Raw genomic sequence first — 27,607 nt, 5'->3', positions numbered from 1 at the left:
ATGAGAGTTTGTCATGTCTCAAGTATGCAATATCACCTCTCTCATGAGCTGCCTTCATTGCAGTTCTTTCCTTCTTTGGTGGACAGCTTCAGGAAAGTCCTCATTCATGAAGATGTCTGACCCCTGTAAGTTTTGCTTTATCCAAGACAGCAAGTTTGTTCTTCATCTGCAGAAATCTGCAGGCCTTCCTGATGATGACATTGGCTTTCCAGCCCGAAGAACCCAGTCCAACTCTATTTTCAAATGATCCGGTTGTAGTTTCTCACTGAATAGTCTTCTCACTTTTTGTACTCTCCCAGACTCTTCAATGCCATCTATAACAATATTATGGTGCCTTGACTGGCCCTCAAGATATTCTGTCTTGTCTGACATTGAGATTGAAGTTTTGCAAATTGTGTCCAAATCAGTTTGTGATTTCACCACAATTCTTGGTCCAAGTTTTACATGAGGAATCATCAAATTCCTTCTGAGTCATTTCTGGACTCACCCTGAAATCATAGACCTGCTCTGACAGATCAGATCCACTTGTTTGAGGAGTCGACTAAGGTCTCCACAAAAGTTTTGAAACTCTTTTCCTGTTGCTCAAGCAAAGCTCTTTAGAAATCCTTTTGCTGGTCCAACGATTCACATACTTGAGCCATGATGACACACTCCTTGGTGGTGTTTTTTGAAGCTTTAGGAGGTGTGGTTGGTCATTAAGGCCTACTAGGCCAAGAGTTCAGCAGAATACATCCAAAACAGAACCATAAGCCTCCAAAGATACTAGCAATGTGAGCATTGAGTTGGTTTTCAGTCTCAGCAGCAGAAATTTTGAGTTTCATGCAGGATTCATGCAGAACTCGCCCTGATATCGATAACCTTCACAACCAGGATTGAAAGTTTTATGCTTTCCACAGCCTTTGACTTAATGTAAAACACTCATCATTATCCTCCTCACATGCTTAAATTCTCCCTAATATATATTTGATTGCTTCTATAATGATTTTCTTATGCTTTTGTGTTAAGCACACTGAGTTTGATATACATAAATAAACTTACCTTGCCCTCATGCCAAGTTTTTCTCAGATAAAATGGATATCTAATGCTTAGAATTGGGTGCCTCATGTCAAGCAGATAGAGGGTCAAACATCAGGAATGTTGTTTCTTGCATTATTTCAAATCTGTAAATAATTCTCAGGAAACTCATATTATGTGTCCAACTCAGTGAATTTTATAGTAGTTGGCATTTTGGCAATAATTTAAAGTATTCATGATGTCCTACCACATTCAGTTTGAGCTGTGAAACTGAAACTGAAAATGCTTCTTCATCATTATGGTATGTGGTGACTTGAGGGAGTTTCTCTTGCAGTATTTGCTTACACATGAGCAGATAAGTAATGGGTTGTGGTGGAGATGTAGGAGGAAAACATTTGTTTGTGTCTGTCTGAGGATAAATGTCTGTGCATAACTCAAATCCTAATTCCCACAAAAATGCAACACGAGGACGAGTCACTGCGCGTTGATAAATAACTAGTAAATGTCACATTTAGTCATCGCATGTCATTTGTCTCTGATATGACTGAAGTTCCTCCTGAATGCAGACAGAGAGAACCTGCACTGACAGTAAATATTATACTTCTTGTTTCCTCTGAGGAAGTTAAACGACTGCAGCTCTTAAATGCCAAAGAGCTGCTGTTGGATGGAATTAGGGGGTTTGAGGTGACACCGAAAAACCAAGACTTACTGAGGCAGACACAGTTTTAGAAAAGGTGCACTATAAAAACGTCTATCATACCTGGTCATTCTGATTGTTTTGTTCAAAGAGAAATGGCATGAACAATAAATAAAAAAAGCACTGTAACAATACCTGCTACTGACTGCTGCACTGTTTTGTAAATGTACACACAAAATTGCATTCATTGCCAAAGACATTTTATGCCAATTTTGGTACATGGCTGCTACTTTTATTTTATTTCATTAATGAAGGAAAGCAGATGCACTTTCAGGTAAATGGGAAAGAAATTTTATATGAGCAAAAAATGCTATACACATGAATAAAGGACATTTTTTCAAATCATTCTTTGTTTTTTAATATTGTGATTCATATAGTATCACAGACTTTATGTCATAGAATTGTCATACAGTAAGTTTGTGGTGTTTTGTTGTTACATCTCAATAGCATGAAATAAGTTTTACACATTTACAAATAAACTGGTTAGTATAACGTGCTTTACAGTTTGTTGTAGGGTGATTTTTACAGCCTGCAAAATGGGTAATTGGTAATTGGTAATGGGTAAAAAAAAAACGTCAAAATATCTTATTTTAAATTGATAGTTGGGTTTATTTATCTAAAAGAAACATCAGTTTAAGTGTACACTATGTTTAAAATACACTGGGAAACCATTATATAAGCCAAAGATCGCTCTCTCTCAAGCCACCAGATACACTTACTTAAGTACACAACATCCAGGCAGACTTAATGAAATAAAATTACACAAACAATTACATAAAAACTGCTTTATTAGGTTTGTAAAACAGAAAAACTTGGTATACTTAGGTGTAGGAAAAAATACTAGCTGGATAAGTTTAGGAAACAATCATGGTTTCCGGTAAAATAAGTAACATGGTTACATAAGTTCACATACACAACATAACTTATGTGTTTCATGTAATGTTATGTAACTTACACCTCTTATGTAACATATCTAACTTACGTATGTAATTTGGGTAAGTTACGCGACTTAAAAAGACTTTCACTCGTTACACTAAGTCACCTCACTTCAGACAGCCTCTTGTGATGGGAAACATTGCGCTCTCAACTGCAACCAAACTCCATTGGCAAAATCGGGCATTTTGCCTCACAGCACACAGAAGATGCTGGTCCACTGCTGCCTCAGCGTTATGGTTTGTTCGTGTTATTGTGTAACTTTGGTGAATCTGAACCAACCTTTTAAAACCAAGGAGTCAAACAATCAGACAAACAAACTAACAGATCGAGGCAGCAGAAGACCAGCAACTCCTGTGCTCTGCGAGGTTAAAATGACAATTTGTTTGTAGTTTTGCCAATGGAGAGAGCATTATTTGACTTATATAATGGTGGTTCTCAGCAGAAAAGGTTGTCTGACTGCAAGATAAAATGTTCTAATTTTTCAGGAAGGTGAAATATATCTTACTGACCCTGTCCACAGCAGTACATTGCTAAGCTTCTTCCACCGGCACTCCTGCTGCTTCTCCACACTGCTGACCTCCGTCTACTGTAGGTAATACACTGACACTTCTAAAAATCCAAACTGTCCCTTTAAGATGGTTGAAAAGATTTTCCAAGATCATCCAAGATTAACAGTCTTGTTAAGACATTTAATATGTCTTTCTGTCTGTCACACCCACATCCCAAACATGTGGCTGATCTTCTTCCTTTTTATTTTGACTGGTTATGTCATTTCTCAAAGGTATATAGCAAGTAGGAGATTCGTCAGGGACAGTTTACCCCAAAACAAAAAAACATATTTTGCCGAAACTGCTTGTGCATGTGTTGAGACTGTGCAGAGACATGGTTGGTGGGTCTGGATTATCTATAAAATGAATGTGAGTGCAAACTCTCCAAAACTATGTAACTCACATCATAATTATTCTGATGGGTAAACAGCACCAGAGGTAAGAGGGAAAATATGTGTGTGTGTGTGTGTGTGTGTGTGTGTGTGTGTGTGTGTGTGTGTGTGTGTGTGTGTGTGTGTGTGTGTGTGTGTGTGTGTGTGTGATTGCCTGAGAGGACACAGGTGTGTCAGAGGTAACAAAGAGCTTCACCAGCTGCATCTTCATCAGTGATCAAGTCTCGTCTCTGCCAGCTTCAGCTTTGTGTCTCAGCCTTTGCAGTTTTATTCACTCAGCTGTTCCCGTCTGGCTAACATCTACCCTCCATTAACCCTGCAATAAAAAATCTTCTCTTAGTCGAATTCCAGCGTCCTGCTCCTCTGTGTCTCACTTTGGTTCATTAGCTCAGTCATAACAAGACGCTCTCTTCACAAAAGCACAGACGCCGGTCAGTTCTTTGACACAGGCGTTTATTGTTTGGGCACGTCTCTCATTCTCAACAATACCTACTGATAACACAGCTGTAAACATGTGCTATTATTTTTGTTTTGAAATACATTTTCATGAAACTGTTGGCACTTTAAAGTTGTGTTCCACATCAGGTCTGTCAGATTTTTGCAAAAAGGAAAAAAAAAAGACATTTAATCAGGCATAAAAAAAGTCAGCCATACCCTGAGGACCTGTCTCACCTCCTGGTTTAGAAGACTTTCTATTTTTTGGATGTGTCTCAACCACCACATGTCACCTCTGTGGTCCTTCTAAATCAAAGCTAAATAAGAATTCTGTTTGAAAAATGTGTATTTTGATTATTAACTTAAAAAAATAAAATGGCTGCCCACTGCTGTGAAATGAAGAAACTGCAACATCAGCTCCGTCAGATTTTCCATCTGATGTCTGCATTTAATAAAATATTGAATCACCAGCAGGTTACAGGGTAGCCAAGACTTTTGATCTTTTAAAATATATTTTTCAGCATAATTGAAGAGGAGTGAAAATCAAAACCCCCCTCAACATGCAGGTTTGTCCCAGTTCTCAAGAATGAGTGCTGCATTTAAGTTATTTTTTTAAAGTTGGTGCAACAATTCACTTTTTTAAGCACACAGTCTCAATGATCTTGGCCTCAGGGGCACCAAACAAAGGGAACTGGACAAGAAACACAATATAAACAATTAACTGATGCATATGTGACTATACAACACTTTTAATTTCTCTGTCATACATCAGATTTTAACATGTCAGTTTTAACAATACATCAATTGAAGGACATTATAACGTCACGTATGATTTAATTGTCGGTGTGTCATGAACAAGGAATTTATGGAACTACAAAAGTAAAGTGAAATGACTTAGTGCGTCATATTTCTAAAGCTTGTATGTAATGGAATATGACCTGGAAGCCTCCGACGTAGGATGTTATTCATAGTTCTACGTCAGACTTCCCTGTTGACTAAATGTAATTTGTCGTATGCGAAGCTCTATTATGCTCTATTTATAGACTCCACAGTGTCTGTGTTTGCATTCTTTCAGTTACTTCTTGATAAGATCGAAAAAACTGCATGTTTCCTGCTCTTGGTTCGTTTGTAGACAGTCAAGGCGCATCAAGACTAAAATGCAACATCTTTTTTTTCTTTGGATCCGGTCCAAGTGAAACAAACTACAGGTGTGGAAATGCTCTTAGTCACATCAACCAATCCATTATATCCAACCATCAGCCACAACTAAGCCTAACCCAGCTGCACTAAATAAGGCTGACGTGAATCCGTCCTTAGATGCACCCAAGATCCTCAGTTCTCTGAGGACTTTTTGATTTTGGATTCAGCTTTTGTTCCTAGAAACAAAGGTGTTTGTTTACTTCTGGATCAAGATCACGGTGTCGCAATTATTTTTGATCATTAGTAACTTTTCAACTGAAATCCACTGCAGATGGTGATTGTTTGGATTACTGTGATGACGAATAAAATCACCTGTTATTAGTCCTGAAAAATGAACCGACCTAAAGAGTTGCCATCTTTTCTGGGCAGGTCAGTTGAGCTGCTCTGCCCCTAACAGATGATACATATTCTTTGAAGACAACACCACAGGATTCTCAAACTGCTATGCGGCATGATGGACAGCCCTGTTTTTATAGAGGATTAAAGTCATGGATGTGATATTTAATGAGCGTCACAGCCTCTCACACACACACCTGCAATTTACAGTAATGTATTATTTCTGACCTCACCCTGTCCTCAAGGGCGTCACATCTGAGTCAAAAGAGCAGGTCCATGAAATGTAGGGCATCTGGCACACTACAGACATGCTCGGTAGGATGCATTTGACTAAGATCGGACCCTGTTGTGATTAGCGCATGATGCATCTTTTTTTTTTTTTTCCTGTCAGTTTAGCAGCTTTGACAGCCTGCAGATGGGTGTGTTGCAGGTTAAATATTCTTGATATGGATCAAGAAGGGCTAACCTGGCCGGATCCAGTGCCGCATGCAGCCAAACTGGCAAGAACTGGTAGTAAGAGCATAGAGGCCACATTTCCTCCACCTACCTAGAAGACTGGCTTCCACAGCAACTTCTGTACGGTCAACTACACCATGGCTGAAAGTCTGCAGGAGGCCAACAGGGCAAAGTCACAACACAAAGTTTGAGATCTGTGCCAAGATGGACTCCAGGGCTTTGATAAAAAGAGAACTGAGGCGAAGGAAAGGTGGCATCAAAGGAGGAAGCTGGTCACTGCAGCCCAAACAAAGATTACATGCCCCACCTGTAATAGATCATGTGGACGTACCCCCGAAATCATCACAGTTTAGTTACATTTATCATTTTAGTACTTGGGTAGGTTTAGGAGAAGATCGTGGTTTGGACTTCGTGTAGTCGGTGAGGCTGTAGATAGATTTCATTTGGAGGCAGAGTCATGCAGTTGTGGTCGGAGTTGGAGCTACGACTCAGCTGAGGAGGGCATCTGTGATGCTGCTGGATGAGTCAGTTCGTCTCCTGTCTCCTCACAATACAAATATTTTCTTTTACCCATGAATGCAGTGCCCCCCCCAACATTAACCACATAGCTATTTTCTAACCATAATGATTAACTTGAGGTTGTTTTTTTTGACATAGACAAAAGAATGTGTCACAGTGAGATGAAGAGGAAACATCACTTTCAGACAGACAGAAACCGATTATTCATCCCAGGCTGAATGTTCAGTGTTATCTCACGGACTCAAATGTGGGTGAGCCCACAGTACAGTGAGAAAGTAAACACAGGATTGTTTTGTCTGCCTATAAATTCTCTGAGTCCCATAAATCTGAAACTGGAAAGTACACACTTATCTTTTAATAGAACAACAATCACATCATGTCACGTCCTGTGACTCTAAATGTAGACGTCGGTTGAAACAAGTTGTTTTTTTTTTTTCCTTTTTTTTCTGGTATGGTGTCTCATTTCACAGGAGACCTTTATTGTCCCCTAACAGTCTCAATGGCCTTTAAAAACTGTTGTCCACTCAATAAAACTGAGGAAAAATACTTCAGTATTTTAACTGCTTAGTTCGAAAACCATTGTCCTCTACTTCTCTGTAATGTCTAAAGAGTCGTGGGAGTATTTGATCTCTACTATAAACCCTGTGTGACCTTTGAGGCTCAACAGTCACTTAGTTCCTCATCCTCGGATGAAATATAGATGTATGGTATAGGTGACTTGTGGAAAAACTTCCACCACAGTTCATGTATACTATCAGCCCAGCACGCAGATTTTCATTTTTTTTGTGACACGCAGTACGGCTGTAAAACTAAGGTTGATGTGCGAGGGACAAAGTCAGCGTCGGTAGAAGATCTGGGTGAAACATAACTTTATTTGCTGTGTGAAACCAATAACCAACACTGAATGTTATTTTTAGAAAGTAGTTATCTTAACCCAAATCACTTATTTACTTAAACTTAACCACATTGTTTTGCTCCCTAACCAAACTGCAGCCGTCACCTCAAGTCTAACTGGACTTTGTGAATTCATCATCGCTGACCTGAACACACTGTTCATGTCCAGAAGGTAACACCAGACCTGCAAAAGATCTCATGAGAGTTATCGTCCTGGTCATTTCCCAACCCCAACCAAATGTTTTTGGATCTTAGCTCAAGAAGGAGATCATTCTGACCATTTTCAAACTTTGTTGAATTAAAAAATACAATGTATTTTCATTTAAATGTTTTTTTTTAAAACATATAAATTGCACAAAAGGCAAAGAAAATGTAATCATTTCAGCCTCAGGTGTCAAATTGACTTCATGGAAATTGCCAGTGTTATATCGGTACTTTTTGCGCAGCTGGAGATGCATCTTGGCTGCTTTGCAACTATCATTGTCTCTGTCAATAAAACTTGGTAAGTGGTCTTGATTTTCAATTTCCCAACTTTAAAATACAAATAATTTCTTAATTAGTCAGTAGCAGCTCATTCCCAAATAACAAGAACACAAAGATTCTTATTTTAAGGTGATTATACACTAATGAAAACATACTGCTAAGTATTAAATTACAAAATTACATTATTTCTGCCAATAAATCATCTTAAATGTGACAAACCAAACATTTGTGACCCTGTTTTGGAGCAGTGAGTGTGACCACTGAGCAGAACAGAGAGGATGCTGGGAGAAATTTAGACTGAAGATTCAAAGAAACAGAAACATCTTTGATTGAATTTTGATAATGTTTTAGTATCAGTGGTTAAAAAGTAACTAGTACTCTGAGTATTTTTTTTAAGACGAGAACCTTGTACTTTTACTTAAGTAGTTTTCTAACACAAATACTTTTACTTGTAATTGAGTTTGGAATTGATTTTGCAACAGTATTACATGACAATTGTAGAACATTTGGTATCTTAAACAATTAAATATTTCTTATAAAACAGAGAAATAACCGTTCTGTCCCTCACCAATGACCGAAGGCTATGTACATTACAAAAAAATGACACAGTGCCCGACTTATTTGTAGTCCTTAATAAATTTGAAACTGGCAATAGGTTTATTTCATGGATAAAACTATTATATAATAACCCCTGTGCCAAAATTTTGACCAATCATACAGTTTCTCCTAATTTCAAGTTGTGCCGGGTAACTAGGCAGGGCTGTACTTTAAGCCCTTTACTGTTTGCGCTGGTGATAAAGCCCCTTGCTGAGAGAATCCAATCACACCCAGAAAGAAGGTTAGGAGTTATGTGAGAACACATCTTCACAACTTTGAGGGTGCAGGGCCGGACAAATTGGATAGCTGTTCAAAATGTTCTACTGGGTCTCAAAAAATAATTTCCTACCTGTACAATACACTTCAGAGTATAGCTCCAACAGCAACTAACGCAATTAAAGCAGAATGGGAAGCAGAATTGGGCGAACAGGTGGATAAAAGCCTGGAATACACTCAGCTCGGTTAATGCACGACATCGTTTAATACAATTCAAAGTATTGCATAGATTGCATTATTGAAAGACAAAATTAGACAAAATATTTACTGACATTTCATCTCAGTGTGATAAATGTGGCTCACCAGATGCAAATTTATTACACAGCTATGCCTTATTTCCCAGTCTACATAACTTTTTGTCAGGGATACTTAGAACGTTCTCTCGATGCTGGGGGTGGGGTTAGAACCAGACCCGGTACTAATGACCGGAGACTGCAGGTAGCTCAGCAATGCCTCTCATGGACTTCTCACTGTTGTTGCTCACAATGTTTTGTTATAAAAAGGAAGAGAAAATATGTTTTTCTGGTTGCCATTTATGATGATGCGACTCTTCACAATAAGAATATTTGGAACAAAAAAATGACACAGCATCTCTTCACTTTGTAAGTCAGTGCAGACTAAATGGCCTGAAATGACACATAAAAGGACATTCAGACTTTCAAAAGGGATCATTTAAGGAGAAAACTGTAGGAAGGAGGAAATAGACAACATTCTGGTCAGTCCTCACACTGTTTCTCTGAGGGGTTATCAAATGGTCTTCTAGGAAAGAGGAAACTTCAACCTGTATTACTACAGACGCAAACAAATCGGTCGGGGAGGAAGCATTTCACAGAATGATTCCTGGAACTCCTGCTGTTTTGCAGCACAGAGAGATCCTTAGCTTGTAGTTTCACATTTTCTTCTTATCTGTTCCACCTAAATCAAGCTGATTTTTCAAACTGAAGTGCATTGACCCACTGTTCTCTCTCATTTTTTTTTTTTTAAACTATGAGGCTTGGGACTGCAGAGAAACTATTTTACCTCCAGATCGTTTTTAGCTGAAAACAGATGTGTGTATATAGATTCTTATCGGTGAATCTGATTTGAGACCCACACAGCGTTTGACCAGGAGCAAAACAAAGCCGCAGAGTGCAGTTTTTCAGAAAACAACATCAGCAGTGACCAACTAAAAAATGTGGAGGAAGAAAACAACTCCCTTGGTGGAGGAGTGAGGGATGAAGAAGCTATGACTGGTTCCACGAAACCACTGAGGCTGAAGCAGCGGTTTCTAAACTGGGAAGTGTGAAGCCCTCAGCAGGGAGGAACAAAGAGTGAAACTAAGTTTGAAGGACAACTTTAAGGTTGCTGTGTGCACCGTTTCTCACTACTTTTATCATTAAATTGTGTTACTTGTTGAGCAGAGTGAAAGAATATTTAAATACAAGGTCAGGGAATATTGTTGAATAGTTTGTATGACTTTATTCCTGCTTATTTTTTACCTCTGAGCTTCCTTTTGTCATCCTGTGCAGTTTCTGTTGACCTGTAATAAATGAACAGGAAGTGGAATTTTATTGTGAAAGGTTCTCTTGAGTGTATAAAGGAGTGATGGCTTACCATCAACGTTGCCACTGAGCCGGCTCGACCCGTAGAACACTCTCATGTCGTCCACACAAATGTGGTTTTATGCAGAGATAAGTAGATATAAGAAGTCACTACAGTTGTATCCTTTATTTAACAAAGTAAGAGCCTCAGTGAGAATAAAAATCTTTTTCAGGAGTGACCAGGCCAAGAGGCCAGCATAAAACATTATTACAAGTTACAACAATACAAACAGACATACACAACTGTCACAAAACAAAAGAGTGAAACCACAGTCGAGGACAAAACAACCATATTGCAGGTGAAGTCAACCAAGGCAGCTATTTCCTTTAAATCAACTTGAATCCCCCCTCAGAGATCAGCTCTGCCTGTTTCAGATCCTGCTGTAAATTATTCCAGGACAAAGGAGCGGCATTTTTAAAAGACTTTGTGCTGAGTTCTGTTCTCACTCTCAGGACCGGATTGATTTTGGTTTCTACAGATTTATGTAGACAAATAAAAAGGAACCAGGCCAATAATAGATTTATATGTAGAAAACAACCAATGAGCTATAATATTCAGCACTGAGTTGTGTACTCAGTTTGTTGAACAATGGTCAAAATGTGTATTTTATTCAGGGTGACAGTGTGCCTCCTACCAGTTGTGAGGAAAACTATTTTCTCTGTGTTGGCCCTGAACTGAACTACTGAATTCTGTTGCTCCATTTTCCAGGAATGCCTTAAGGGACAGATACCAATAGCCTGCAAGTGAGCCAGTCTGTTGCTGTGTCTCAGTTTGGATATACTGTCACGTAGGTCACGTTGCACACAGTAATTGAGTTTCAGCAGGGTATTTTTCTCTCAAATCAAGAACGGCCATTGTGTCCTTACCAGGAATACTGATCACAGATGACTGTTCTTAGTAAACTGAAGCTGGGCAGAGCTTTGCAGCCACCCACCAAAACATCCACTGGCTCATTCATTCATTCATTTGTGTTCAATTTCTTCTCATTCAGCATGGATGTTCTTTTAATTTTGTTTGCTTCTGCTTGCCCTCTGTTTCTCAGGAGGTTAAAAACTACGCCAGAATCTCCATTGGCGATTAAAACGCACCTTAATGTTGACCAAATCTTCACAATCTGAGCCAAATAAACATATTGGTGGCTTCAATCCAACAGCAGTATAGTGGTACAACTATAAATACATGCATGGTTTATATCTGTATGATTCACCAAGTTTGGCAGCCCCACCTCTTCAGCTGCTTAGACAAGATGGCGACCGTTGAGGGCGAGAAGTCTCCAGTGTTCCACACTCAAGAATGATGAAGAGCATTTACCACAGCTGTAAGTTGCTGGAAAAGCTTGAAAATGTACCTCGCAAATACTTGAAAACAGGTGTACAAACACTGAAACTTTGATTGTAGTCTTGGGGACCCCCTGTGACTTCTGGTGCACCCCTAAGGGGGTCCCGGACTCCCCATGGGGTAGTTGATGTTAAGTGTATTTATTGGACTGGTTTAATGTCTGTAAAGACTTGCTTCAGTAATAAGCCTATGGAAATTTGTTTTGCCAAACAATGAGCTAACTGATTAGCCCTTTGCCCTGTATTACTGTGAACATACAGTCCTAAAATGTTTTAGTCAGTGTTCCTCTCAGCAACAAGTCACAGATCTGCAGTAAAGAGCTGAAATACGACTGATGACTCTGTTCTCTGACTGGAGTCAACCTCCTCCCACCACCTTGCAGCAGATCAGTGAGATCTCGCGCCAAAGGCGGGTCAGGTGGGACTAGCAGGGTTACACTGCAGACTGTACCACCCAAACTGGTTAAAAGATTGATTTGGTTATTTTTAACCCAGTTTTCGTACTAATACTGATGATTCATTGTCATCTCTGAGCAGCAGAGTTGTAGACCGAAGTGGAGCTGGTTTTAACTTTTTGGGCATCTTTAGTACAACATCCAAGTTCTCGCAGTGCATTTTGATTTGCCATAAATGTCAGTGTGAACGCACTTAAAACAGGAAGTGTAAATACAGAAGTATATGAAGTATATGCATGTTGTTACACAACTTATATAATAGTGAAGACTATAATAATAGTCTTTTAGTGGTGGTCTTCTTCCTGTAACACCAGTGTTATTGTCAGTGTAACTTTAAAGGAAAAATTGTTGTCTATTTTGTCCATTATGGAAACAATCCAAGAGGTTTTCTGCAACACTACTGAAAGAACCCCTGAGCTTAGCGAAATCTGCTTTTTTTCCCCTGCGAAACACAACAGCTTCCTGTCTTATTTGGTGAGAGGGAATCCTCCATTACTACCCCCTTCCTGTTTCTCATTACCACGGATGACAGGCAGGAAGTGGTAGGGAGCTTGCAAAAAAGTGTAGAAATTATATAATACAATAACTGGTTTCTCAGCGAGTAAGCGGTTTTTGCTGTTCGGGTGAGTCATGCTGCGAGCGTACGGTGTCACTGCCTCGCAGCTCATCCTCAAGGAAGGATCAGATTTCAGGAAATGTTTGAAAACATCTGGGTCATCATGACTGGAGTGGGCACAGATTTACCCAACTGAGTGAAGCCTTTCTTTGATAAAAAGCACAGTGTAAACAAACTCTATTATTAGTAACCTGCATGGCAATGAGCCAGAGATGACTCACACAGTCACACAAAAGAAAAAAACTGTTGTGGGTTAAAACATTCCACGCACGTTTCACGCCTCTGAGTTACGGCACACATCCCGTCTTCAAAGGGCGACTCTGTCTGTGTTCTTTTCCTGGTGCTGTCAGCAAAAAGTAGTGACGTAGACAGAGGTGGGATGTAACTAAGTACAAATGCTTTGTCACTGTACTTAAGTAGATTTTTCAGGTATCTGTATTTTACTGTATATTAATTTTTCTGACAACTTTTACTTTCACTCCCAACAAATATCTTTCTGCTCCTTACATTTTCCACATTTTAAGTGGAATTATTATAATTATTGTTATTATTATTATTATTGACGTAACAAGGTGAAAATTACAAAACAAGATGAAAAAAGCAACAAGACGAAAAAGATGTGACGAGAAGAAAAGCAACATAAAAGACGTAACAAGATGAAAAACAGTGAGGGAGGGAAAATGTTTTAAGAAGAACTTCTTTGCATAAAGAAAACTCCTGGGAATCTACAGAATGATATGAAAACCCACAAAAATGGAATTATAAAAAGTACAGTGAGGTCAAAATGTCCTTTAAGTCTTCCAGTCCTTGCAAAATAAGTGCATGCTTTTATAAGAAATTCGATTAAAGGGCGACTCCATCTGTGACCTTTTCTTGGTTTGTCAAGTGGAAACTCCCAGCCATTAGCAAATCACAGTGACAAAGGTTAAAGCATTTTCAATATGTAAAATACATATTGACCAAAATTTAAATGCATAAAGACCTACTGGGAAGCTAAAGCCTGGTTTCAAACCTCTGAGTCATTGCTGTGTAGAGCACTGATGTGGGCTTGGGGGGGGGGGGCATTTATATTCAAAAATATACGAACCTTGACCAAAATTTGAATGTTTTTCACACAGAAAACTACTGAGAAGCTACAGAATGATATAAAAACCTCAAAAAATAGAGCTGCCCGTTACAATGGAATTATAAAAAAAGTATAGTGAGGCCAAAATGCCCGTAAAATCTTCCTTAACAATCTCTGTAACAGACGTGCTATTCCACTGCCTGGGTACAAAACTCTGAGTCACTGCCAGTATGTCCTTTTTTCTTCAGTTTTTTTCAGTTAAAGGGCGATTCCATCTGCGTTTGTTTCCAGGTTTTTCAAGTGGAAATTCCTAGAGGAAACACTAAACTACATGCATTAATGCAATGCATTAATGGTGAAAATGGCGAGTTTCTTCTTTAAGCAGCATCAGAAACAGTACGGTAACTGCTCCTGCATCTTCTGCGTCGACTAAAAATTACACAGATGAGACGAATGTGTCACTGTCCTCTGATTTTTTTTTAGGATAAAATTACCCTGAACTCAGTGTCAGACTGAATATTGAAGTGAAAATACTGCAACAATATCCTCATCTTATGTATGTTAAGCATACGTACGTTTGCGGTCTGTCCCCTGAGAGTCAAAGATTCAAATCATTTCTTCCAGCATTCAGTGTGCATTACAGTAACATGATCAGAGAGGTGGAAACTTACAAAAATGCACATGGTGAACATTGAGGGGAATCACGATTAAATTTTCATATTAGCTGGTGCATGAAAAAAATCTTCATGACAGCATGGTGTTGGCCCGTGGTTTACTGATGACAGAAGCTGAAACAAATGGCTGGTAAACAAGTTTTAGCTCTTGTTTTTAACTGAGAGCAGATCGATGAGTCATCCTTCAGTGTGGAAAAATAAGGGACACTCTGCCAAGGACACAAATCAAACAGGGGGTCTGGGCGTCCCCTTCCATGAGTCTTTGAGAGTCAAAAACTTTCCTGCATTCTTTTTAAAATTTGTAAGCACCAATTTGAACTTTTTATGCAGCAATTTCTGCTCTCAACAGGACTATAAAGGGAATAAAGAGTCAATAAGAGTGAAGCACAGTTAGATTAATTATATTTTGTATTAAAAACACAGACAGGTGTCTGTCACAGTAACTCAGCTCTAATTTTTTCTGCCTTTGTGCTGAATGTTCCTTCAGGTCCAACAGTCCACATTTGGGAAAACTTTTAAAAAAGATCAGTTTGCACTTTACCGTCCTCACTCCCTCCACCTTTTACAGGTAGATTTGAGCTGGAGGACAGAAAAACATGAGCATGAATCTACATCTGAGTCACTGGAAGTATGACTTTGTGTAACAGCCAGTCATTCTCTCTGACATTCAGATTTAAGAAGTTTCTGCTGTCTCATGATACCTGTTTTGTTATTTTATCCTATTCATACACTTACTCATTATTTCTCATGTAGAGTATGACTTTGACTGTGCAAAAAATGTAGGACAAATCATGACCCATTTTGATTTAGGGACAGTGCATTTTACTTTTCACCACAGGACCGATTTTTCCAGGAGACTTGTGTTTTTCATTGCCCTCTCCCTGTTTCCTCCTGGAGTCACAGCACCGCTGTATTTCTCCTCATTTCTGACATATTTTCAAGCTTTTTTCAGTATCACAACCTGGTTCTGACACTGTACAGCTGTATAAGCATTAAACACTAAAAGTCTACTACACCAAACCAGGCCTCCTAAGAAGAATTTCTGTTTCTGACAGGAGTTTTGAGGAGAGTGTGTCATGCATTTTGTAAGATCTGTTGTTTTCCCATCATTTGTATGACCCTGAAACTTCATTATGAATAATCATCACACTCTGATCCACAGGCTCAGTTTGTCTGACCTCACCCCAGTTGTCATTTGTCTGTGACACACAGTCTACCCACACAATCCACATACAGCTTCTATCCATCCTGGCAACCCACACCTCCATTCAAGTGCGTGTGCGGGCAGCTAAATTACTGTAATGTTAACTATGCCTGCAACTTTAAATTGTCCGTTTATCTCTGCCAGTCACCAGGATCGAGGCCCTGCCTTTTACAGAATCTGTGAGGAAAAACGAAACGAACCAACAGCCTCACAAAAGGGTTTGAATGTTTTAACTTTACTATCCACCCACCAGCCGCTCCCCTGATCTTTTGTTTTGAAACTGAACTGTTGGCAGATATGCGTCTTTTGCAATGCGAGTGTTAACACCCAGACACCAGTGTTAGTTTGGGATTTTCTTTGGCACATTAAACAGGTTCCACGTAATGGAGGGCGTTTCCATTTACTGTCAGAAAGTGGGCATTTGAATCCATTAGACAACATGATGTAAGGAAATTTGACTTGTCATGATGGAAAAAAATCTTACAGCCTCAGACTGTATCTGACAATAATATCACACACTATGTTTTGTTTTATTTTGTTTATTGTTTTGCATGTAAATAAGGGGGGTTAATATAGAGCCAGTACTAAAAACAGAAATTACAGAACTGTCAGACCTAAATATAGTGGTAGTATAGAATTAATGAGAACTAGGATAAATTATGGCATATTAATAAAACTTTTTAAGTATTTATGTCTGTGAAATATATCCTACTTGTGAAATGTTTTGGTTTGCTTTTAATTTCTAATCTTGCTCCGTGCCAGAGAACACCCCTGTCTCAGACAAAAATTCACAACTTCAAACACCTGAAAAAGTTTTTTAAACCATCATAATCTAAAACTAATAATACCTACTGATAACATGGGTCACTGGTTAAAATTTTTTTTTAGACAAATTCATTAAATAATATTGCTGTCAGATGTGTCTCAACCATAACATGTCAACTCTGCAGCCGTTCTGAATCAAAGCTAAATAAGAATTATGGTTAACATTAAGAGAACTCTGAGATACTTTAAAAAAAAAAACAAAAAAAAAAAACATGGCTACGATGCTGTGAAATGAAAAAAACTGAACATCGACTCCATAAGATGTCAGATTTTCCATCTAACGGAGCTGACGTCTACATTTACCCAGGAGGTCGGCCTGTAAAAAGGTTTAACAGTCAAGAGTTTAAATAAAAAAAACCCATTCAGATCTCAAGGATACGAGCCATATTAAACCGCAGTTTCTCATCATGTGTGCGACTTGCTTAATTTCTGTGTCTCGAGTTGAGTGTTTGGAAATATTTTGAAACAGGTTATCCTCTGGCTGAGGCAGCTGGCTGCCTGAAGCTCGAGGTGTCGCTTTAAAGGAAGTGTTTGCTCATTGTGGTAATTGTTGGTTCTCTATAAATAATATCACAAAGACCAATCTTGCATATGCTTATTAGTCATGAAGTTTTATTCTGTATTACACTTTATGGAAGTTAACATTTAATATGTTAATAATTTTTCGAATTTTAAGTATATGTTTACAAAAGAAATGTTACGTGTGTTGCATTCACAGTATTATTATCTCAAAAACTACTCAGAGTAGTAGTTACTTTTAAACCGTTGATGTTTAATACAGACATCCGATTATTCCTCCCAGCATCCTCTCTGTTCTGCTCAGTGGTCACACTCACCTCGACAAACTGGGGTCACAAATGTTTGGTTTTCCTTAACTGGTTTCTCATTTTACATTTCAGTTTTCTTATTCAACAAATGGCTCCACTGGACAAAACAATTAAAGCCATTTTTAGACTATAGATTAAATATTTTAATTGGTTAAATTTTTGATGAATAATGAATGAATTGATTAATGATTAATCATAAACACTATCTTTACTTTACTCCAAACCTGCTGCAGTGTCTAGTTTTTTCGTCCTAGTTTTGCTTGGCCTGTTTGGGATCGAGATCACCCCATTGGCTGCAAAAATCCAGATGGAAGATTTGGATATTAATTCAAGTTGTACTCAATGCTCAATATAATTTTGAAAGTAAGTAACTGAATTACAAGGTGCAATAAATAAGTACAAATAAAAGTATAGACTTCTACCCCCAAAAAACGACTTAATTACAGTAACTTGAGTATTTGTAATTAGTTACTTCCACCCTTGCATAAGGCTATAAATCATAATATATGTGACAGTTTCAAAGTATTAAGGTATTCCCAGACTGGAGTTAAGATCTGTTAAAATATATATCAAACAGAGATTTCATCATGTATGGGTCACATTTTGAAATATCCAGGCAAAACCAACTCTAGATCATATATATGTGTGTATAAAAGAGGTCATGAAAAATAAATAGATAAAAAGAGGTCATGAAAAATAAATAGATAAAAAGTATCAGTTTTATAAGTTTGAAATGACCAGAAAATATTTAGGATTGAAAAAATAATCTGAAGTAATAAATCAAGCCCAATGATTTACATGTTACGTGTTACAAGAAAATTATGAGTCACCATTATGAGTCACTGCAAAGTCACCATCTGTACAGATTTAGGCAAAACTGTCACAAAGAAAAGGAAATGCAGCTGCAGTGCTGGAAATACAGCTGCAAAAAAAAAAAAACTGCAAAGGCAACTTCCTGCAATAGATTTCTGAGTTTTGAGCCCAACTCAAACTCTTGAAACAAGCAAACAACAAAAAAGTTTGCAAACTTTAGTGGAGACTTTTCTCCTTTAGATCTCTGAGTTTTTGTAAATTCAGACATAATTGTATTTCAGAAATTGGACAGCTGTGAACCTGGGGTTGGGGAGTTGAGGTAAGTTGCCTTGAAATTTTGTGTTCAACTTTTTTTTTGTTTTTAAAGTATGTGGCTGGGGCAGAATAGAAATTAGAATTTTAGTCCCACATCATCCCACACAAGCAGACATTTCTCCCATATTAGATTTGTTTCCATCTGGTCACCCTGTGGACACCTGGCTGTTTGTCTTGTGCTGTACAGGTAAATAACCACACTGGCTAACAGCATCCACCTAAATAAAACGGGCTTGACCATCAGGTCTTTGACTGGTTGATGTCACAGGACTTCATGATGAATTGTTTGATTGTTTCCACAGAGTAACTGCTTTAATATTTTTCAGAGATACAGCAGAAGGCCCAGTGATACTCTGACACACCCTCTTACACCCAGACAGATTCACCTTGGAGATAATAATAATTGTGAAAACCCACTTGAGCAACATGGGTTAAAACTGCCTTACTCAAGTCAGCATCATGATCCCTTCCCATACCAGGAGTGGCTGCTTTCAAGCTTCCTGATAAATCTGATAAACTCAGATTTTCCTCTTGGGATGGGATCCACTGACAAAGAAAAACCTATATCAGTTTAAATGTATGCTTCATTTAGATGTTTTTTTTTTTTTTTTTTTTTTTGCAAATGAAGAAGTGCACTTGGATGGTATCCCACAAAGAAGCAAAATCTTTATGTACAAAACAGCACAAACACCAAAGTCACAGAGTAACATAAACGAACAAACCAACTGAGGCAGGTCAGACCAGCGACCCAGTTTCTAACAGCGGTTTGCTGTCAGAAAAGTCTGTCTGACAGCAGGGCAAAGAGTAAAAATATTCTAAATACAACGTACGCTTAAACTGATGCTGATATTTTACTCGTTCCTCTTGACATTGTTTAGCCTCTGCAGGGCCGCAGACGCAGCAGAATAAAACTTGTACAGAGCTGCAAAATAAAATAAACACAGCAGGACCAAGAATAGGAATGGCTTTCCTTTTCTTACTGTAGGTTGGCACTGTGAAGTCGCAACCCAGTTCTGTTTCAGGGAGAGCATGAAGAAACGTGCCACGGATGCACTGATGTCAGGTTTTTATATTTTGTGCAGTTTGAAGACCAGAGACTGTAGGACATCATTCATATATACAGTGGCCTGTTTTATCAGGACCACCTCCAGAAAGAAGTGGCTGCTGAAGTTGTTTTTGGGCTGAATTAGCTTCCGCATCTGTCTTCTGTCACGTGTATTACAACTTAAACAGCCTGGATACTTATATACGAGCTTTTGGGGGATTTTTGTGACCTAAAACTTTAAGGCAGCTTTTCTAAAAAAAAAAAAAAAAGTGATGTATGTTGCAATGTTTTAGGCATTTTTGCAAATAAATTGCAGAAACAAATAGGGTCAAATTGAGGGGTTAAAATTCATTATAAGTCATAGGCAGTTTGTTGGCAGTGTTCCAAGTAACCTTATCAAACAGACTCAGGATTACAAAAAATTCTCACGAAATATGCTTTATTTGTAAATACAGAAATGCATAAGCAGCATTTTTTTTTTTTCTTCAATCAAAAGAGCGAGCACAAAATTACGCAACATAAAAGTGCACAGGACATCGATAAATATCAATAACAATGACAAACCTTTTAAGTACCGGTGACAAAATTTACAAGCTTTTTTTGGGAATTGTTGCACGACCTAAAATACCTGATTTCAAAGCAGCTTTTCTAAAAAACTCAAAATTCATTAAAAAAATCAAAAGGAAATTTGTTCTGATGAGAATGACAAAAATTAAAACAAAATATCCAATTTAGAAGTTTGTTTTCTTTTGTGAACTGGTGTATGTGCAATATGACCATATTGTTTGACCATTTATTTGTTATATTTGGCTTTTTGTGTTTGTTCTTGTAACAGAAGAAAAGTCTTTAACTCCACAGCTGTAAACCCAAAGACACAATCCTCTACGTTCTGATTAAATACTCAAATCCAACATGTTTACTGCGGCTGCTACATTAAAACAAGTGATCAGATCAGATGTCAATGTCAAGATGTTTACGTCCCTCATTTCCCAAAAAGCAACAAGATTTTGACAAAATCTTTAATAATAATGTAAAATAAATGTGTCAATTCATATTTTATTTTATTTTAATGTGCACACATATAGAATATATTACATACATAGAACTCGTTATGTTTTGTTTTATGAAGCTGGACACGGACATCCTTTTCTTACCTTTATTTATGCAATTTATTCAACTTTCGAATCCTGAATTTGTGTCGTGTCGACACAACATCACAGGAAGCTGTTCTTGTCAACCCAGCAGCCACTTACAGGAACGTGGTTTCCAGTGGAGTAATGTCCACAAGTGCACTGACTGACAGTTACCAGAAACACTGGAGTGTCAAGAATGACTGGGACATGCTGAACATGCTGAAGCTGCTCAACCTGAAAAAATATCCATTAGCAACTGCCAAGTCATCCACCCATGCTGTAAATACACACTGTACACATAATGATTTAGCTGCTCCACCAAATTATAGCTGTCAGCTGTGCTGTCGCTGTCTTCTGTCCAGCCGAGCATTTCTTTAAACCTGAGGTGAAGGAACAGAGACGTATTTACAGGGAGTTGCTGAGTATCAAAAGTAAAAGTGTTCATTATCTGTGTTCAAACCCAAATGTAGTGACAACTAATCTAATGTGAGATTTATTTTCATCGTTATTATCATCATTATTATTTTTTTTACAGAAGGTTTATCTGCTTCATATTCCACTGATGTGTTCAACAGGGCAACAAAAACCTGCAATAAGACGATCATGGAGGTTGTAAACAAATTCCCTGATTACTGAAAATTTATTTGAAAGAGAAATATGAAGGCAGACAAACTTTTTGTGCATATCAAACACACTTTACAGACCAATTTCCTGCGTTTGTCCCACCATACTTACAGCCAGAGGTGTGGACTCACATGTGTGTGTCACAAATTTTTGGACTTTCAAAACTTGTGTTGGACTTCACTCGGACTTGAGCCCAAAGATTAAAAAAGTCTATACAGCACAAGTCATATCAAATGCTCAACATAAAAGGAGCTATAAATTAAATAATTTGAAAAAGTAAAACACACAAAAATAAGACAGGAATCTGTTGGCTGTGTCGTGCCAGCTTGTCATGTGAAATAATGCTTCAAAGTTAAGTGAAGTTTTGGTGAGAATTAATCTGGCCATTTTCAAAGGGATCCCTTGACTTCTCATAATCATAATAATGACAATAAATATCTTATCCTAAAAAATTTGAGTGCATACTAGGATCCATAAACTGTGTTGGAACTGTGTCTGTAAAGCTGAGACTCTTGTGGAGTCAATGAACCCAGCTGCATTCATGTGATGTGATCTTAGTTCCAGTCATTTCATTATAGTGGAATCATTTGAAACTTTGAACCTCTCTGTACGAGATGACCTGTAGTGACCTCTAGGATGATCACAGTGTCATGAACCTTCACAGAAACACTTGTATCCTGACAGTGAGTTCATGAGAAATACCCAGAACACGTTTGCCATCCAATCAATGAAAAAGTAAACTTTCTTCTATTTTTTTTCTTCCTGTTTTTGGTTAGAGGTAAATTTACTGGTATAAACTAAAACCAGAAAGGTGATTTTTTTTTTTTTATTTATGATTCATGACAGGAAAGTCAAATACAGAGACCCTGGCATTACTGTCTGCATTATGTTAATACCAAGAAAAGGTTTGTATTACATGCACACACACACACACACACACACACACACACACACACACACACACACACACACACACACAGATTTCTGTGAAGTGGCTGGATGAGAAACCACCAGGAAGAAATGTATCATGTAGAAAAGGTCAGACTTCCTCAAATAGCTGTAAGTGTTGTGTCACCATGTTAATGTGTAAAAACATTAGAACAATAGAAACAGCATTTTATCTGCACTCACAAAATGAGTTCTGATAGAAAAAGGACAAGTCAGATAACAGTGGACAGTGTTGCTGAAGAGAGGGACGCCTGCTCAGCCAACTGCCACTGCGACCCAGCTGAAAATTAATGGACAGACAACTATCAGAACACCACTGTGTGTAAACTGTGCAGGAATACCTTCCCAACCAAGACCGGGAATACAACAAACTTATTTTATCAGCTTTTAGCCGCTACCACCATCTGGAGAACACAACATGTCGTCAGTCACGACCTTCATGATCGATAATTATCCATATTGAAAGTATGAAAGTTCACTATGATGACAGACTTTCCCGCTGTATCTGCCAGGCCCTGTCTAGTGCACAAAGGTTGAGAGTCAAGATGTTTTCTTGACAGGTCATGAGTCCATCACAAGACCTTCGGAGGTAGAACACATTTATAATTTCAGTCATGCTGCAACTACAGGGGAGATTTTACCATCTTCCTACCATTCTGTTCATTTTACACTCTTTTCCCTGACAAAATGTCACATGAATACTAAGTCATTTAGCAGCTGACTTGGACCCACTGATATCTGGCTCTTGCAAATTCCAAGAGAAATCCAACCATCACATGGCCTTGTATCAAAACAAGCACAGACATGAATCATCAACTTATACGCACCACAGTTTGAACCCAAAGGTCATATGGAAGAAAAGAAGCACAGTGTTTGGGTGAGACCCTAAAGGAAGAGGTTGAAGGAATAAACTTTGTAAAACGAAGCTTACTTTGGATAATGCTGTTTATTTATCAGCTGTTTATTTAGTATCATTAGTGGCTCAAGGACCACAACAGGAAGGAAGATGTTATGCAAAAAGGAAGCAATAAAAGTTTGGCGAGACACACACCGGCGTCTTTTTTTTTTTTTTTTTTTTTGGCTCAAAATCAAAGAGCTTACTGTTGTCATTAAGTGGCTTTAATGCTCATTAAACTTGCCTTTCTGTGCTCACCGTGACCACAGCTTAAGTTTCCAAATGTTTTCTTTTGTTTTTTGTTTAAAAGGTCTTTCAGTGTATTAAGCGGTTCTGGTATCTTTTTGGTATTAATTTCATCCTGCTCTTCTTCTATCGGTTTAAGCTTCTCAGATGTCGGTTCCTTGAGCCATTTATCAGGGTTTTTTTTTTTTACTTTTCTTCTTCATTTCTCTCACCTCTGCTGCGGCAGATGCAAAGAAAAGTTCAAGTCTGTGTGTTTTCCTTCCTGTTGCTAAAGTTCCGTTTAAAGTTTGAAATTTCAAAATCTTCCAGGTCCACAGTGTGTAAGGCTGAGGTCAGACTACAAGATATTTTTGTCTTTTAAAGTGGTCACAATGTCAGATTAGGGAATTATGGAGTCATGAAGTCTTGCTGTGTCATGGCCGAGAGACATGACAGACTCCATGTTGCTCCATGAGCAAAGTTTATCATAACATGGGAGGTGTCACCAGAAGAGAGGCGCCCCCGGTGAACATGTGGATAATACTGGCTAACAGTCACAGCTCAAGGAACCTTTCCTGTTCCACAGTTCCACCTAGCGACACCAACATCACTCCTCTTTCCCTTCACCATGTTTACATTCATCTCTTCCTGCAGAGCGCTGTCAGCTGAGCTCTTATTGGTCAACATCATAGAAGCCATGAGAAGTTTAAAAAATAATCAGACATGCTCGTCTTTCTGTCAGGACGTTGTGCAGTGTCTTTTTATTTTGTAGCACTTAAGAGCACTGGTGATTAAGACAACAATTTACACGCAGAACAGGTTTTACCATATGATATTATTATTTTAGGCTTCAATAGGTGCTGCTGTTCTTGTGTGACGCCAGATGATGTCTTATTCATGAAGTTGCAGAGTTAAAAACTATAAACTCTGTCTTCAAATGATGTTCCACTGAAGTGTTTCTGGTAGGTCCTTGCAGGAAATTTACGAGTTGCAAGTTCTCTGCAGCACACAGCATAATTTATTGTTATAACTTACGGAGTTATATTTGTGCCACAATCCTGAGTGAGCAATTGTAGATTTTGAGCACAGGAAAATATTTTGTGACCACAGAAAAATATTTTGTGACCACAGAAAAATATTTTGTGAGCACAGCGAAATATTTTGAGCACATAAAAATTTGTTGTGAACACAGGAAAATATTTTGTGAGCACAGAAAAAAAATTTGTGCAAGCACACAAATCAGCTTTTGAGGAAAATACATGGAGGTGACCAAAAATGTGTTTTCATCCAGTCAAATTTTCCTACCTTTTGACCTTTGGTGGGTAGCAACAATGCCAAAGGGATGCAGCAACCTCCCCAGATAACACACACACGTCTTGCCGACGTTGGCACAATGAATAAAGTTGCATCAGTGAGACATCATATGGAGAGCGTTTGGTCATTGGGAAGATATGCCCGAGACATCGGCATTTGGTCAAAAATGCTCTCCAGAGGATGTTTGGACGATGAATCAAACATCACGGCCTCAGCAAATATCTCACTATCTATGGTCGAAATTAACATGTTTTTACTTAAAATGCGACAGGAATATGACAATATGACAAAAAACAACATGCTTGACCATCAAAATAGCTTCCTAATTTTGTGTGTGAATAAAATAAAGAGACACGTACGATTCAAGTTAATGATCATACATTTATTTATTGCATAGTCATAACAAAAGATAAACAAGACAGAACAGATAAAAACATACAGGTGGCCGGTCGGGAGACGCACATGGACAGCACGTTCTGGACTGCTGGCAGACTTATGAGCCTGCAAGAGGGAGAAAAAAAGACAAAACACATGAGCCCAGGTTGTTCAATTGACTTATATTATACAATACTATACCACACTGGAGGGACATGACAGAAACAACTGGAGTCTGTTGTGTTTTCCAGAGACGCTGCACTGAACTCAGACACATCTACGTGAAGTGGATATTAACTTCACTTTCAGTGCAAACACACCAACAACAGCCCATAACCAGTACCGAACTGTGAGAAATTGTTATGCCAAGCCACGTTTACAAATGGAGCAGAGCCAGAGCTTCCCTTCATTAGCTGCCAGTTAACCGTTAGTTAGCTCCGCAGCTGTAAAAACGCAGAAGCCCACCAGCTACTAACAGCTGAGGCTAACTAACGTTTCCCGAATTCAACACTGATTTGTTGTCCAGACTGAGATTGTTCATGTGCTGGAAAGACTTATGGCTACCTAGCAATGGCTAAATTATATTAGCTAGCTGATATGTTTGCTGCTCGGGTCTGTGACTTATAAGCAGCTAATGTTTGCTAAGCTAGCTAGCTAGCCTGTTAGGAGTAGGAATCTGGGCTCTTCACTTGTGCTAGCACACCCGGTCGGGGCTTAGCAACTTATGTTGCTAAACCCCGACTAATGTTGCTAACCCTGCATGCAATATTTACAAAATAGCTATTTTTATGTATATTTGCTTAAAGTGAGCTTACCTGAAGACCAGTCGTGACTGACATGAGGTAGCCTCTCCCCGTCTCCACCAACTCTCAGTTCTGGTGGTGCCAGCTGAATAGCAAACGTCTGGGTCATTGCAGCCGAAGCAGCCAATCAGAGTTTACCTGCCCCCGCAAGTTTTCTGATTGGTTGATAATTGTGGCACATTTGTAACGCCGGAGGACAACTTGAGCGAGCACAGCAGGGAAAGTTGAGCGCACAGCGAGGGCAGGTCGAGAGGGAGAGAGAGATACATCTTGAGCGAGTATCATTTGGACTGCTCGCGCACCGAGTTTGTGAGAAGACACACATTTAATTTGTCCTCAAAAGTTGATTTGTGTGCTTGCACAATTTTTTTTCTGTGCTCACAAAATATCTTCCTGTGCTCACAAAATATTTTCCTGTGCTCACAACATGTTTTTCTGCGCTCACAAAATATCTTCCTGTGCTCACAAAATATCTTCCTGTGCTCACAAAATATTTTCCTGTGCTCACAACATGTTTTTCTGCGCTCACAAAATATCTTCCTGTGCTCAAAATCTACAATTGCTCACTCAGGATTGTGGCACAAATATAACTCGGCTCACTCACTGCAGATGAACAAGTAAGCTTTGACAGATGTGTTCTTTAATGTTGCTATGGTTACAAGTTTGCTAGGGAATGAATTTCAAACGGTGATGCACGTGTGCATTAAACAGACCATGGTATAAAGATTGTTAATCATTAATGGATTGGGTTCAGATTAAGATAAACTTTATTATCCCACACAGGGAAAATAATTTGGTCCGGTCCTCCAGACAGACCATAAAATCCAGACTGACTCTGGCATTCACAGTAGGACCCCAAAATAATCAACTCAAAAACATTTGATCCCACAGAGACAGAATAAATGACAAAGTCTGGTGAAAACATTCAGTTTAATTCAGAGCGGGGCAGTCAGATTTGTCATGAAGGGTCAAAAGTGCAAGTGACCAGCAAAGAGATGAAATCTGCATGTTATACAGAATGATGGCTGATTAATCTCTGTTAACTGAACACAGCACACACACAGTCCTTCAGTTACTGATACGCTGCAGCCTGAGCTTATTTTACAGTTGACTAAAGGAACTTAACCACCCCAAACAGCATAAAGCACTTCTCTGTGGCTGTGTGGTGCTACCCCTGTCACACCAGACTCACTTCCTCCAACAGCGCCACACACACACACACACACACACGTTACACACGCGCCATGTGCTTCCTGAAAAGACTCAGCTGGTAACACACAAGAGCAACAAAGCACACACGGCACCTCATCATGTAAATTTAATATTAAATAATTAGATAATTTATTACATGGCTTTGTTAAATACTCCACTCTGATTGGTCAGTTACAACATTCTAAGGGGTGTTATTCCTGTATAACGAATGGTTGCTATGAAGAACAGACCGTTGCTATGGAGACAGTTCCAATCATAGACTCTGGAGAAGCAATAAAATCATTTCTAAATCTTTTTTTTTAGCAAAATATTATGTTTGTTTTTCTCTAGTAAGAAGCCATGGAATATGCAAGATAATGTACAGTGAGCAGCTTACAGAAAACTGTAGTGCTTGTTTGAATTAACAATAGTACAAACTTATCAAGTACACTTAACAAGTAAAAACTTATTTTTCTGAGTTTCCTCAACAAGCAGGTCAGTAGTCTGTGTTTCTATGGAACTGGGCATTGACAGCAAAGCTACACTGACAAGACTGTC

At 38.6% G+C, this 27,607-nt stretch overlaps 1 long non-coding RNA gene across 1 annotated transcript; it reads right to left on the bottom strand.

Annotated features, from left to right (window-relative positions):
* Positions 1 to 25,047: 25,047 nt before the first annotated feature.
* On the bottom strand, positions 25,048 to 26,131 carry LOC146313544 (uncharacterized). The gene is made up of 2 exons (XR_014772114.1): positions 25,778 to 26,131; positions 25,048 to 25,714 (listed from the first exon to the last, which is right to left on the bottom strand). It is a non-coding gene; the product is annotated as an uncharacterized LOC146313544 (long non-coding RNA).
* Between the last annotated feature and the right edge of the window lie 1,476 nt (positions 26,132 to 27,607).

Source organism: Lutjanus erythropterus, chromosome 16 (assembly GCF_056507025.1).
Source record: "Lutjanus erythropterus isolate fLutEry1 chromosome 16, fLutEry1.hap2, whole genome shotgun sequence".
NCBI lineage: Eukaryota > Metazoa > Chordata > Actinopteri > Lutjaniformes > Lutjanidae > Lutjanus > Lutjanus erythropterus.
The sequence above is the reverse complement of the archived record's forward strand: the minus strand, read 5'-3'. Positions and strand labels throughout refer to the sequence as shown.